The following is a 16595-nucleotide window of genomic DNA, read 5'->3' on the forward strand; positions in this document are numbered from 1 at the left end:
TTTTGTCCAAAAATGCGACTTTGTATTAGGAGAACATGATACGATAGGAGGTCGTTCGAAAAATTTTTCCAAGAAATGACGTCAAATTCTTGGAAGGTTTAACTTTCTCGGTTGTGACGTCTAATTCCGAGAATTTCTAATCTTCCTGGAACTGACGTCAAGTTCTCGGAATTATTTACCGAATGAGTGGAATTTTCGGTCCTCTTTTCTTAATCGGGGGATTATAATTTAAAAGGAGTTTTTTCATATTTATGGGACATTTACGGTTCTTCCACTTTCTTTTTTATCATTTCTCGTTTTTGTCATTTTTTTAGGCCTTTAAATCATTTTTTTTCGCAATTTATATAAGTTTCGATATCTCCTCTTTGCACACATTTCTTTTTATCATGAAAACTGATATCTTTGTGCGTTTTTTATCATTTTTTTATTTTTTTGATAATTCACGCAATATATCGTTATCACTTGGAAAATCTCGATTGTTTTTATTATGGTATTGAGTAATATACTATACTCAGCATCCGAATAGTATTATCTGCTGTATCACGCTTTTTTGTGGAAATATTAAAAAATGTTTTAAACAAAATTTGAATGATTTCGAGGACGGTACATCTTGATGTTATTCATTTTTTTATATTTATAATGGATTTACAAATGTTATTTTTGTTTTTTTAATTGGAAGTACATACTTTTTAGTGCTTCTATTGACGTGTCTTGTAAAAAAGTATTAAGCCGTAAATAGCAAAAAACATATAGTTAAAATGTTGTTAAATATCTTTTAAACTAATGATTTTTTACTATATCTGGTTTAATAATTTTTTACGGACAATACCATGGTGCTTCGATTGATGCATTTAAAATTATATGATTCTATTTAAAAAAATAAAGTTGAGGTAGATAAGTTTTTTATGAATGCATCTGAGAAAATACTGAGGCCTCTAGAATGTAGCCCTTTCGAAACCATACTACTTTTATTACAAACATTTCTCAATACAATGAAAAATAAAAGAGATATTTAAGAAAAAAGGATAAAATGAAAAATCGATTAGTGATAGAAAAATATTTGTCCAAAAATGCGACTTTGTATTAGGAGAACATGATACGATAGGAGGTCGATCGAGAAATTTTTCCAAGAAATGATGTCAATTTCTCGGAATCTCTAGAATCCTTGGAAATGACGTCAAGTTCTGAGAATTTCTTAAATTCTTCGAGCTGACGTCAAATTCTTGGAAATTTCCGAATGGATTTCGACCGTACAATACCTTCGTCTAAAAATTCGATTTTCTATTAGGAGAAAATACTTCAAAAGTAGTTTTTTTACTTTTAACATATACTTACCTTTCTCGTATTTACTTTTTACCATTTTTCTTAGTATTGCAATTTTTTTAGGGTTTTAAAACGTTTTTTTTTTCAATTTAAATAAGTTTTGACATCTCCTTGTCACACTTACCTTTTTACCATCATGAAAGCTGTCATTCCTAGTGCGTTTTTTTTATCATTTTTTTAATTTTTTGAGAATTCACGCATTTTACTTTTTTCATTTGGAGAATCTCGATTGTTTTTACTAATCTTTTATATAATATATTATACCGGATTTCCGAATAGTACAATCAGTTACATATTTCTCTTGTTTTTAAGAATTTTGAAGAATATTTCTAATAAAAATTTAGTTGTATCATAAAATGCATAATTTTTTATAATTTTCTTTCTCGTATAGTATCCTACAGAGTTGTATGAAACTTAACTCTCTGTATTTGTATATATTTATATATTTTTTAGTATATATATATATATATATACAAATAACATGTTATTTTTTATAAACAATATATATATTTTTTAAAAAAATCTTTTAAAATTTTACAGCAAATATTTATCAGATAATGAAGTATTGAATTATTATTTATTGCTCGAACTAATTATTTTTTCAACTTTCTATGGTGTTTCCCTTTCGTACGACGAAAGATATCGTACTGAAAGATTCTCTCAAAAACCCAGAATCGTTCACCAAGTCTCAAACAACTCGGCAACATTTTCGAGTACACCTTTCCAGGAACAATCCCGTACCACGAATCGAATGTCAATGCGGAGGATGACGATTAACTCGACCGGAAGAGAAAAACGCGTGGTTAGCATGGTTCCCGAAGATTAAAGGATCCCGCTCCTCTGACCTGTGAGCAATACCGCGAGCATTAAACGCCATGTGTTTGACAACGTAACGCTCCGCGTCGAGATCTGAGGAGAAAGGCCGGCTTCGAATATGGAACACATGTAGGTTCGCAACTACGATCGTTGCCTGTCTCTCCCTCTCCCTCTCTTTCTTTCTCTTTCTCATTCTTATCCCCCTTGACTCTGGCTACCGACGAGAAGATACTTGTGTGTCGGATGCACCGAAAATAAAGCTGGCTAAAATTAGGCTGGCGCATCGCAATAAAACGGGCAGAAGACCGGTTCGGTAACGATGCAGGCCTGCTCTCCTCTGTATGCGCCTAATAATTGGACACCTTGAGTGGATGTTCGGATGAAGATACCGGGAATTCGTTGCCATCCTTCCTCCTCGCTCGTTCGAGAAACGCCCGGTGCGTGTATACTCGCGTGTTAGAAGGCGATACACGGGAGGATGTAGCCACTTGAGGCCTGCTTGCTCTTGGCAAGTTTCACTTCGAACCATTTGGAAGAGTGTTAAATGGACGGGAGGGCTGTGGATTTTGATCTAGATGGGTTGGGGGGTGGATGATGATCGATTTCGTGAATGGGGCGTATAGGGGGACCACGATGGAAACGCGAGAGTGTGGTATATTATTTTCAAGAGGTCAAGAATCTTTGGTGGTTTATGGTCACATGTGTCGGAGGCTTGGAGAGCTATAAAACGACGATGTTTCAGAGAGGATGAAAAAGTTTCTCGGCAATGGGTCAGAGATGCTATAACTTATCCATATGTGGCTTGAGGTTTCTAGGAGGAAGTTTTTGGAATTCGAAAGATCGATGGGTTTTAATTATTGAAAATTCTTCTTCTTCTTTTTTTTTTTTTTATCGAAATATCTGTTGGTGCTTCGTTAATGATTTATAATTATAGAATGTGGAAATTGTAAATCTTCCATATATAGAAAATAGCGTGATAAATGCTTATTACGCACTAAGAAGTAAATAGAAAATAAAATTCACGTTGTTCAAATCAAGGAGAATTAAGTCTAAACCGATTGATTTCAGATTTATCTATCAGCGGACGTAAGAAAAGGAGCGAAGCACCAACAGATATTTCGACAATTAACCACGTGGCGCGATAAAATGATCCCATCGGATCCCCAACAGGAGAAATATAACATTTCACGTGAAATTAGACGCGTCGACGAGGCGTGACAGGATAAAATATCCAACGCATCGGACGTCCAACATTCGGCGAGCATTCGATTATGTCGCGCTGGTGGGTCGTCAATGCAGACAGCAATTACAGGATGGAGGCGTTCCCGTTCACGAAAAACGCTTCGCGTACCCCGATGACACGTCGCGGGCAAATATTTGGCAGAAAATCCATAGGCTGCCGAGCAAACATTTATCGCCCTCCCCAACCCCTTCGAACAATGAGCGAATTACCGAATAAAATTTCCTCGATATAAACGATTTTTAACATCCGGCACCGGGCGTGTGATCGAATGTAAATAAAGAACTCTCGTACCCGTAGCTCGAGCCCGTGTGTAAATTGGAGAAATGTTATTGATTTCGCTCGTCAACGTGACCAGACCCAGTTGGAATTCAATCTGCGCGTATTAAAACGGAACAATTCCAGACTCTCTGCAAATGATGCTGCCATGATTTTCACGGGTTTCCGGCGAAAACGGGTTGCGGTGTGTTTGTTTGACAAATATGCATAAACCGCGAAGGAAATAACTGCGAAATATTCGCGCCTCCCCGTTTCTATTACATTTTACGATCGTAAGACGCGTTTCTGAATTATTTACGGACGATTCTGTGATTACAGATTTTCGTATGGAAGAGAGTTTAATGCGACACGAGATATTTTTAGAGATGGAAATCCAGAGATATCGACGAGATTCAATTATCACAGCGATTTATCAAAACGGTTACTATCCAACCCACGCTATCTCCTTCCCCATCTAGTTTGAAAACGGTCCACCTGCCTTTCGGAGTCAGGTGCGGCCACGTCCCGGCGTAAATCAGAAGATATAGCCAGCCATGGGAAACTGACCTTCGAGGAAATCAATATCCTCCCCAGCCACGAAGGGACAACGGTTTCATCGAGGATATCCATTGGGAGAAGAAGAAGTAGATACATGCTACACGTATATACAAACTCACTACCGTGCATTGTTCCATGGTTCCAATTAGTATCCTCGAAATAGGTTAGTTTGTGATTGAACAGTTACAGATTGATCCAAAATATTTCATTTATTTATAATTATCCTCTTACAATAAAATTTATTTACATAAATCATTTTCGTACAATTCGTTATTTGTTACACATTTGTTTCAACAAGTTTTACAAAATAAGATAGACCAGTACTAAATTTAATAGGTTTTACAAATCTATATCCCTCAATGAACATTCAAGCCTCACAAACTCTCTAATACAATGAAGTACCAAGCGGCTGCTCGACACAAGACACCAAAATCCTCGATAAATTGAAATTCAAGAACAGGCCGCACTTAGACCACTACTACAGTCTAAGTATTCGGTGCTCGTTTCATCCCTTCTGCGGGGGTGGGATGAGTTGATCTATGACTCAGTCAGGAAGTACGCCTCGACGATGGCGGTGAAGTGAACCTGCCATCCCCCTGGTTCGAGGAAACCACCTCCTTCCCCCTTCTTTCTTTTTTTCCATCGAATCCCCAGCTTTGTTTCGAGGAAACGGAGCGCCTCGTGCCGGAAGCGCGATCCACAGGGCCACGTGCCCCCTCACGACAGCTCGCGGAATCGTGCTGCGAAGAGTGAGTGATGGGAATGGAGGCGACCAATGGGGGATGATACACGGACTGTCGCAGAAACTGCACGGTCCAACGGCCGATGAAATAAAGTATCCATTAAGAGCCCGTTCGATGAAAGATAGGAGTTCTTCTTCCTTGGTTTCGGTGATCGATGCCGCGCTTCCTCGACGAATTGGATGTTTTTCCGGGGATCGTTGATGGAACAATTAGAACTCGTTTGGCAGAGCGTAAAAAGGGTGATTCTAGGGGAAAGAAGGAAAAATTGAAATCAATTCTTTCTATTGTTAACTGTTGAGCAGCAGAATTCTAATTTTAATTTTAGCCTCGAATACTATGAGCTGCTCTTTTCCGTAAAAAGAATATACGTTTTTTTTTTTTTTAGATAAACTCAGAATTTCAAATGATAATCATTTACAAATCTATGACGTTCATCTTATTCGTGACTATATACAATACTTGATTAAAACTCCATTTTAGAATAATTTCCGCTCTAACCAAACGAGAAACAACAACTCAAGAGATATTAGATATTCCCTGTCGTAGTCTGGTGATCTAATTCCTTTGAATATTAAATCGTATTTACAGAGACCGAATTATGTTTCAAACAACCGGTACAAATACACGTGCAAGCGAAAATATCGTAAGTGAACGAAGGAGAGTTTCTCGGTTGGAGATTTTCCAGGTATGGTGAATCGTGAGCCGTGTGGGGAGGGGAGGAGGGGGAGGGAGGAAGCGAAATTATTTTCTATCTTTTCCCGACATCTGAGCACAGGGAACGAGAAAAACAGGGAGGAAAGCGAAACCGGCGAAAGGGCGAGAGTGAGTGACGAGCGTGGAGAAGCCAATTTAACTTTTTTCAAGGAGAGAGAGAGAGAGAGAGAGTGATAGGCGAGCACGTTCGCGACACGCGAAACACCAGATCCCGGATAACCGTAATTGAATAACTGTCAAATTAAACTAGCATCCTTTTAAATCAGCAATATTCGAGGAAAACCGATTCAGATTCTGTAACTTCGTTTGGACGTAATTTATCAGGACGACGTTAGGTTCGTGTACCTCTGATTTGGAAATCAGGCTCGAGGGGTGTTTTTTCATATTGCTTAAGAAAAATTTACAAAATAGAAATCAAGTATAAATATTTTTTTACTTTTTTATTATTCGTAAAAATTAGACGAAAGATAGAATTTAAATATATTAATTCCTTATATTAATTACTCCTTTTTGAACGTATTTAATAAAAATACAATATAAAAATATACAGCAAAATTAGAATTTGCAGGAAAATAGAAAGGTTCTTTGCAAAAGTCACTTACTGACCTGATTTTATTTCCCTGCTTCTTGCATCGTAACTCTCCATCGATCGTGAAAATCGTGCCACGAGAACCAATAAGAATTTACGATCAGTAGGACCTTCAAAGATCAACGAATCGTTCTTCCTGGATACAAGTAGACCGCGTAGAACGTCCTCGTTGACAGGGAGGGTTCACTGAGCCAGAACCGAGGGGTGGTAAACGGAATCGGTGCCACTTTACATCGCTGACATTCCACGGTGACAATCTATACGTTGATACACGTTATATTATCGCTTATTGCCCTTTCTCGCGGCTACGAGGGTGTTCACTGTTCCATTGAGAGGGCAAATTGAAAAGCTCACAGCGATCTCTCGCGATGTTGTTTGATGAAATTGCAGTCGACTATCGTCGACGTTAAATTACAGAGCGATTAATTAAAACGGACGTGAATATTAACTTTCGCGAAAATTTGGTGAGTATATTCGTTCACGAGTATGATTTTAATAAAAAATAATCAGGCACCGGAGAACGTTGAATAATGAATTTTCCTCTTTTTGGAATAATTGTAATCGTACGTTTGATATTTCATAATAACTCTAGAAAACTAGATTTTCTATTTTTGCGATTATTTAAAACGTACGTAAGTTTTGGAAAAGTTTTTAAGGATTCCTTTATCACTTTAATTTTAAATCATTCATTCATTCTAATAATTGAAAAAAATTTAAATTCTATTCAAATTCCGCACCCGAATACCTTGTTCAAAATAATTCAGCCAAATTTGTTATTCCATCTACTTTATCAAAATTCTAGGTGCATAAAGAGCGTAGATCCGCACGTGCAGAGCTCAGAGGCAAAAATTATTCAATTTAACCCAGAGCCCGGTGCAACGGCGTCTAATAAACCCGGTGATCCCCTAATGTCGTCGTCATTACCGTCCAGCTGGCGTGGATCCTTCTCGCGGCAAACTAGCCGCCGCCTGCGAGGCGGAAGTGAGAGGACAATTTCTGGCCTACGCGCGTCGGCCCACCTCCGCCAGGAATCAATTCTTCTATTCTGCATTCATTACCAACCGGCTTAATGACCCTTCCTTCTTCCTTAATGACCGCCCCACGTTACACGGAAATGATGCGAGGAAACCCTGAAACCCTGTGATTTATTATCAACGGGGGAGGAAAAAAAAAAAGGCGAAAAGAATTAAAAAAAAAAAAAAGGAAAAGAAAAAGTAGAGAACCCTCTCTACTGACGAGAGACGGGTGACGAGGCGAAAAACGAGGACAGGAGAAGGGAAAGAGCGCGGGGCGAAACTGTGGAATTTTTCGAGACGTGACGACGCCAAGTTTGGGGGATTCGCAACCCCTCGAAATCTGCCGACGACGACTAGTGGCGAACAACGGGGTGGAGGAAACTCCCTACGGGGGTCTGTAAACGCGACATTAAAATCAGCTTACAAATCGCTTCGTCTCCGGTCCGCTCGCGAAACGGATTGAGACCCGCGAGAGCGGTGGACCGATACTCTATCTCTCCTCTCCTCGATCGATCTTACCGATTTCTTCCGGAACCTTTACGGGAAAAGAAGAGGAAAGATTCGCTTTCAAAGTTGGAAGAGGCTGAAGAATAGGGAGAGAGGGAGAGAGAGAGGGGGGGAGGGTTTCTGCAACCATAGCGTTTTCTTTTCTTGCGAATCGACTGTGTTGGAAAATTCCAGGCCGCGAACATTGCCTCCTTTGTGCATATAATGATCTTCCCCGACTGCTTCGCTAGGCTTATTTCAACGACCTCCTTTGACGACCCTCCCATCGCGCGCCCTCGATTCTTTTCGATTGATCCTCGCGGCCCGGCCTCATTGTCCCTCCGTTTTCAGCTGTTTGTACTTTTCCTCGATTTTGTTGCTGGCCCTCGGGATATACAAGGTATATTGAATCAGTTTCGTGGAACGAGGTCTTAGGATTCTTGGAAGAGGCGATCGATTTTAATCGAGAAGGAAGTTTAATCGTGGAATTTTTTTCTTTTGTATAATGTGCAACGTGACGAATAAGAATGGACAATGTATATTTACTGCATGTCTTTTGGGAATATTTGTAGCATTTTCTTCAATTTTTTTTAATCTTAAGATTTTAAAATACAGGAAAAATCGTTTAATATTTACAAAGTTAAATTTGGCAAATCTGAAAATTACTCCATTACAGAATTCTAAAAGAAAAGACTATCTTACGTTTGAAACTTGAAATCAAACTATCGCAATATTTTCCAAAATTCTCCATCTATTTTTGTTCGAAAATAATTCCAGATCCACTCATCTCGATTACAATCTCTTTAACAGTCCCCTTACCATCCACCAAAGAACCATTCGGTGTGGCAAGATGTCTATACTAAAGTTTCGCGGCCGGTTTCAGGGAAGGAAAAAGATACCAGTGGCCATTGAAAAGACGCGGTAAGAAGGCAGCGCGTACGCTCGAGCAACGAGGAATCGAGATAAGTAACAGTACGTAATCCTCGGTTACGTGATCCCGCGCCTCTTCCATTCACCATGGATCCGCCACTCTCTTTCATTCCACCTTTTCGACGCAAGGTCTCTGCTCCCTGGTCCGCGTGGGGTTACGGTGAATACCAAAGTAACCAGCCCTGTCTATTGACCAGTCTCGAAGGGATACAAGCGAGGATCGAGATGCTTATCGAGCCAGGAACGTAGGAGCCATTAGTAAACGACTTTGTACATGTTTGGCAAAAACAGAGATATAATATACGTGTATTATATATAATCCCGAAATTCAATTTCATCTGAAATTAAAATTAAATAAAAATTTATTTAATTGTTAATGGTTTGCATTGAGTTTGAGCCAATCTGTGAAAACAATAAAAAATTATTAAAATGATTGTAGTTTTTGAAATATAATTTTTAAATCAATTTTTAAATAAATAGAAAAAGGATAATGAGTTTTTTTTTTTCACTAGTGAAAAAGCAGAATGTGTGATTAATAATTTCAACACCCATAAAAGCAGTTATATGTGAACGACATAAAATATTCTAAAAATAACACTGTATATCTTTATGAATTCATATAATAATAATGAATATTTTTTCCGGGACTTTTATTAGCCGAATATTTTTTTCAACAACCATTTCCTTTTTCCCCTTTCATGATATACAAAAATATATATTTTCTTCACTGTATTTCATTCTGACTCAACATTCTCACATATTTATATCGTAATATTTTAATATTTAAAAAATTTCATTTTGCTGAAAAACTTTTTAGAATTAGTAGTGGACAGAAGGAGACAAAGAATCGGAAAATTAAAAGATCCACGATTTTAGAATACAGGCTGATAAACACTATGGCTACGCGAATGCATGTGACTACGTGCCGGCAAAGAGATCTCTTGTATCTCTTTCTTTTATTCTCTTCTATTTCTTGGTCGGACAGGATCGTCTAGAGTCTAGAGAGTTTCGAGTGGAACGTGAGGAAGAAGAGGCAAAGGAGAGGACGGAAGAAGGAAAGCCGCAATCCTCTCGAAGAGATGGCAGACTCGAACTTGTACGAGTGCGCGTGTCTATGAAAAAGGATCCTCGACGAACACGCGACTCTCTTAAGACTACGCGCGTAAGGAAGCTTAAGAAGAGCTGAGCCGTAAGCCAAACGACCAATCGGTGAGCATTCGTGGATTGCGTATATGACGGACTTCCTCTTCCTCCTAGCTCTGGATTCGGAGGAGTTACCCCGTAAAGTCGAATAAGGCTGATGCGATTTGTAGTTTCGGTTGGATTGCATGGACGCTTCTCCTTTTCGGTGTTTTGTCGGATGTAATAAAACGTGGCATTGAGAAAGAAGACGAATTGAATTTTGAGATTTTTATTTTTCGGCTTGTGTTTGAAATAGGCAGAAAATTTTACCGTTTCTATCCCGTCATTATTCTCTGAATTCGACAAACGATAAATTTTATTATCGAAATAAAAAGTAATTTCGTTTTGCACGTTATCAGTATATATGTAGACCATTATGAATTATTCACGATTCTTTTATTAATGAGGTATCATTCGTTATTTTCGTTTCTTAAATATAACAATATTTTAAATTATTTAAAATATTAGTTCTATTATCCTGCTGTGAAAAATATTTCCAGGCAAAATTGTTTACAAAGTGACAAATACGGAGAAATGATAAAAATTTGAACGATTTCATAAATTCAAAGAGATTTTCTACATATGCACACGAATTTTTATTAAAATTATACGAAAACTTTCATTGACTGTATTCTATTATTTATTATACGATATTTTTGAAGAGTAATTAGAATTTTTATTACAAGTGGCATTTTTACAGGAAATTTACGTGCTACATCATCTAAAATATCATAAGATATTTAACTGTATTTACTATTCTTATATTCAAAAAAAGAAAAAAAAAATACTTTTGAAATAATCAAATAACCAGACTCAATCGAGGAGATTCAGACAACTTAAAACAACATCGTTGAAAAACGATTCCGGAAATTATTTTCACCCATTTGGCGGGCCGTCCAAATCCAGTCGTTCCGAATGATTAAATTAGAATTCGTCCTACGAATCAGGATCGGATCGCAACCAAGAACTGTTCCACGGTTCGTTATCTCGATCACAGTGTTTCGTTCGGTTCACGAGCGAGGATCGAGGAGAGTAGGAAACCTTGAAGACCGGCCGATTCGTTTCTTCCCCGGCGTAATAAGTTAGTTTCCCCGAGGATATACCGACTTCCATTTAGCCTTGGAACGGGTCTTCGCTCGCTGCGACTCGGAGGTCGACTCGAAACGAAGGCAATTACGCGGCATGGCACTCGACATTATCGCCTCTTGGGGGCCGCTCGATTTCCTGTTCTCCCCTCCACCCTTCTTCGAAACTCCACCCTTCATTCTTCGTTGCTTTCGCTTTCGCACAATCGATACAAAGCCGAAGGTCTCTCTCGTTCATTAAAGTGTCAATCCAGTCTCGAGGGGACGGGGCAACCAAGCCCACCCTGCCACGATCGAGGCCGTGAAATAAAGCGAAAACTGCGTCTCAGCCTACCCATTCTACTTAACTCTTGTTCTTCCTCGACTGAACTTTGTATCGACGAATAAAGTGGGAAGGGCGCCGTCTTAATTCGCGCTTATCGCCGTCTGAATTGATGTCCTCGCGATGCAACCCGGCCAACCGTTAACGGCCAACCACCCCCATCAGGCTCGGTGGCACCCGATGGCAGAGAGAATTTTCAGGGGAAGTTTCAAGCGGAGAAGGATAATAGAATGCGTGGAACGGGTTGATTGGGAGTTTCGTCTCGAATTTCGTTTGAAATTGGAACGACTTGAATTGATATTAATTAAAATTTATACGATATGATGAATTATATTATTTTTTCTTGTTAAGATGTTAATTAGCGAGTGCATTGGTTCCAAAGTATATAAAAATTGCTCGACTTTGATCGATCAGTATAGAGCGTGAAAAACTTGATAGATATACGATCTACATTCCTTGTTTACCGGTAAAAATATCCCAGAAAAATGTTGAAAGTATGTTGAAAGTATGTTCGTTCACATTCTCTTCTCTAATTCCGTATATTCTTTTTTCCTTGGTATAAAGAGAACGATAATACACGTAGAAACTCACCGACAATTCTAACTATATACGTTCTACAGGATGATTCTCTCGCGACTTAAAGACACTTTACTCTGATATACTCTGATCTAAAGTCTCACTTCGTTGCAACTAAGGCTAATGTGCCTTAGGGTATTACCCCGTATAACTTTAAATCCAACCTAACATTCCTGCTCTTTGAACTCCGCGTCAAACAATTACACGGGAAAAGGAAGCGTATCCGGAGATGACACGGCTTTTCAAAGTGCAGCCGGCTGCTTTAGAGACAGCCTGTATACACGTATGCAGGAAGGAGAGGAGGTAGCGCCAGCAATTACGCAATAAAGCGGCATGCATTATAGGCAGCGTCGAGTACAAGCGTGGCCCGTGACTCGAATGACAATTCCTCCGGCCTCCGCGCAATCCCACGTTAAACGGAGGACTTCCGATTAGGCTCGATTTTTATGCCGGTAAGACATCGAGTACGTCCGGTGCCATTTGCTCGAATCAACCGCGACGTGTAATTTGCCCATCATTGACATGAGAGACAACTCTAATTAAATCTGTTTCGGTATCCTTCTATCGATTATTCTTCTAGAGACGAGAATGGTAAAAATAATACTTTGGAAACGTGATTTTTGAGAAAATGAGTAACAATTTGAACGTATCGATATATGTTAATTGTTTACACGAATAATTAAATTGAAATATTCGAACAAGACTTTATAAGTAGAAAGTAATATCAAACATTTAATCAATATTATATACACGATATGTATATAAGAATTACATATATTTTTCGTAATAACATTCTCTACTTAAAAAAAATTAATTTGTCGACTGAAAATAATCACAAAATATAATGGAATATATTAAATGCTTCGGTATAATTTTGGAACTGCTTCTGTCTATGCATTATTCAAAATTTCTATGAATATTGTATGTTGTAATTAGAACTTGTACTTGAATACGATCGAATTTTTAATTATTACTATCGGCATACATGCAAAATATATGAATTATATATTTTACATAAAAATTTGTATAATTTAATTAGATAACTATCAATTTTCAGAACAAAAAAATACAGTAAAATTAAAATTAACTTTAAATCTTTGAAAAGATACAACAGAGAATAGTCTATACGCGTAGCATCCTCGAGGCCTTTCCCTCTTTTTCTATCCCGCTTCTTCCTGAGCTTATTACAGCGGAGCGCAACTTCCCTCCGAACTTTGATAAAGTTCGTCGATTAAGCGCGTTGCACGCGCCACACACAGCTTCCGTATCCCCTCGACGGACGCGTGCGCAGCTCCGCGCCGTTTCCTCGGGGCGTTGAAAGCCGCGCGGAAGACGCGGCTCGACGAGCATCGCGCGGTTCGCGCCCTGTTCATTATAACTTGGCCGTAGGACGTGGCGAGAGAGGCCTCGTTGTTTTGACGGCGTTGGCGCCCCAATTATACACGCGTTGCCGCTAACTAACCTTATTTGCAAGCCCCGAGGGCGCTACCTGGCTGCGCGCCCGCACCAACGCCCCCGCCACGCGAACCCCACCGATTTAATTGCAACTTGACCGAGGCAGCCGACCGTGGCCTCGGCTTTTCCTCTCCTCCCTCTGCGTGTCGTCGTATGAGCTTCCTTCGCCCCGAAAACTCACGGCTAAACGCGTTCCGTCCCGAGACGAGAGGACTTCCGTTCGGTGAGAAAACTCGTTGATTAGGGGAAGTTATTCTGGTGGAGGTTGAGCGAGAGAGAGAGAGAAAGGAGTTTTTAGGAATAGAGGAGAATAGATGACAAGGAGGTAAGGTTTTTCATCGATTGGAAGGGGAATTAAGTATTGTTGATTATACTTCTTTCGTTCTGATTGAGGAAACTGGTAATAGTGTAGTTGTTGGTGTAAGTGAATTGCTTGAAATTCTGTAATAATATATAAAAATGACAATATAAGGGTAAAAAATTTAATGTTGCTTATTCTGAAGAGGATGTAATTTGTAATTGAAAGGATACTATTCTTGAAAGTTAATATAGGGTAACAAGAAATTGGTTTAATAATTTATAATTATTAAAAATTATGAAATTTATCATCAATTCGTATAAACTCTGGACAAGTATTTAATATTCAAATATATTATGCGTGTTTAAAGGCAATGAGATTAATCTCAATTTTCGCAGCGTTATGCAACTGCATTTTATTACTTAAAATGTATCAATATCAATTTTGATTTGATTGGAATAACATAAATAATTTGCAATAATGAATTTTATAATACAAATAAAACAGCAATATCAAGCAACGTTATAAAAAATTTTCCAATAAAATTTGGCCAAATTTATTCCTATGGGTTTTCAATTTTCATTGATTTTTCTCTCTCTCTCTTATAACTGAAAGTATTTTCAATAAAAGTAGTATTACAAGTATAAATTTCGCCAACGTATAACTTCTCTTGAGAACTATTTCCAATATATATTTTGCATAAAAAAAATGTCTATATTTTTACAATACCATTAGTTTTTAAACACAGTTTATATTTTAAACCTAACCGAATATTAGAATTATCAAGCATGAAAAACATTAATCATTTCTTCCTCCGACAGATTAATATATCCCCAATTATTCCTTATTGCAAATACATCTAAATCATTACGATCCCTTCTCTCCAAAATAATTGATATGAATTTTTCACCGCAAACATATCTCGAAAACTGATTTCCTCCCTTCAATTTAATTTATTTTTAATCACCCTATCCAAAATACGATATATTCCAATGAAAACCGTGACGGTTACACGTCCACAGTCTCGCGTGCCTGCAATAAATCTTCCAGAACCACCGAAACATCGCGATATCCGTATCGAAAGTAATTCGGCCATCGCGCTTTATCCCCCGATATTCGAAAGGGGATCTAATAACATAACGATAACGATATTCCTCTGCTGCTAAAGGGGACTAATGACTTCTGTGCTCGCCAGGGCCGAAGGCTGCAAATTTAAACGCAATTTGAGCGAACCACCCGCCCGGGGTCGCGCAGCCGGCGAGCAGAGGCGCGAGCGGTGGTCCCCCAACAGACGTCATATTTCGCCTTCGAAATGGCCGCGTTACGGCCAACTTCGGCTTCAACCTTCCTGGACCACGAGCAACCGTGGAAAGGGGATGAATTTTTTCCCTCCTTTTCGAAATTTTCGCGCTGCTTTTATCTCTCGAACCGCTTCCGCTAGATTCGAGAACCTTCGAGTATCGAAGTTGAAAGAATTAACATTGACAAATTTTTATTGAGAAAATAAGATCGTTTCGGTATTTTAACGATGTTAATTTTGATTATTCGATAATATTTTCTTAAATATAATTACGGTACAATAATATTGACAAACGCTCGTTTCTAATATGAACTTTCAATTTATCCTTCCTTAATACCCGTTGAAGACAGTGACACTGCCGTATCAATAAAAAATTTCAAAGGAATATTTCACACACACCAATCAAGAAATCCATAAATTAAAACACGAGAGACTTCCCTCCGTATAAAAGCTACACGAAAACGACATTCTATCTAACCACGCATTAACATTCTACCCACATTCGACTCTTTTCATCCGAAACAAACCTCTGTGGACAGTTTTCCTCCATCAATCCCATTTAACTTCTTATTCACGATGGGGAACACCGCGAAAACATTCGTTCACACCCCGACGTAACGAGCTACGTAATAGCCGTTATATGCTAATAGAATGAAAACGATAATAGATATTCTATTACGAGGATATCCACCGCTCGTGACAAATAGCGTGTCCAAGGAGCGGCGGGTCTCGCGCAATTACCCCTCCCCCCTTTCGTTCACTGTCCACAGGAGCTAATGTCCGTGGGAGGATAGGAAAAAGGCGACGGTTTTATTGAATGAGAAAGAACACTTTCTGCCGCTAAATCACGCCGCGGGTAGTCCGGTTGTTCCGACCGGAAGGGGCCTCATAACTTCACGCGGCCAGCCACCCTTTCTCCGCCACCCTTTTTACCTCGAACCTGTGGCCTTGCCCTTCCTTCCCATTTTCTCAGCGCCGGAACCGTCGAGCGCATGAAATATTAACCTCCGCGCCGTTCCGGATGTCGGGCAAAAAGAAAGAGAAAAAGAGATAGAAAAGTGGTAGAGAAAGAATGGGCGCCTTGGAATCAACAATTTCATCCAAGCGGTGTCCTTTGGCCCAACTGCAAATTGAACCGTGGTTAATGGCGCATTTGCAGGCTGGCGCAAGGTCTCTGATGCAAAATTCAGAGGCAATTTGCGGATCCATCGATGGAAACGCGTTTAAACGCGTAGGGTGGTTTCAATGCGATTTCTTCTTGGATTTTTATTAAAGTGGAATGTATGTTCTTGGCCGATAGAGATATTGACTTCTTGGATATATGTGTTATATATATATATAGAAGGAAGGCTTTCAGAAAGGCTTTTAAAAATATATATATGCTACTGGTCTCTCTTCCATTTTATCCATTTTCTTGCTCTTATATTAGATCGTAAATAATACATGTATAATGTCTTTTCATATGTCTAGTATTCGGTTGCAAAGAGTCATTTATAAAAGTATAATGGAATATCGAATTGCCCTTAAAATTATCCTGGTTTAACATCAGATTATACATGTAAGGAAGGCAATGAGAGGAAAAAATAATAACTGATATTAACATATCAGGCAATTAAAATATTATACTTTTTTAATTTAAAAAATTATTCCATTCATTGATTATTAAATAATAAGTTCTTTAACAGATTAAATAACACAAATATT

The 16595-nt window shown here is 38.7% G+C and overlaps 1 long non-coding RNA gene across 1 annotated transcript in view; it reads right to left on the minus strand.

Moving 5' to 3' along the window:
* Positions 1 to 4385: 4385 nt before the first annotated feature.
* LOC147657040 (uncharacterized) overlaps positions 4386 to 16595 on the minus strand; it is a 56900-nt gene continuing 44690 nt past the window's right edge. Inside the window, exon 2 of the long non-coding RNA XR_015293209.1 lies at positions 4386 to 5183. This is a non-coding gene — a long non-coding RNA (uncharacterized LOC147657040). The remainder of the gene's footprint in view (positions 5184 to 16595) is intronic.

This window comes from Apis florea, unplaced genomic scaffold (assembly GCF_048593485.1).
Source record: "Apis florea isolate Af1SG1 unplaced genomic scaffold, ASM4859348v1 contig_3360_pilon, whole genome shotgun sequence".
Classification (NCBI taxonomy): Eukaryota; Metazoa; Arthropoda; class Insecta; order Hymenoptera; family Apidae; genus Apis; species Apis florea.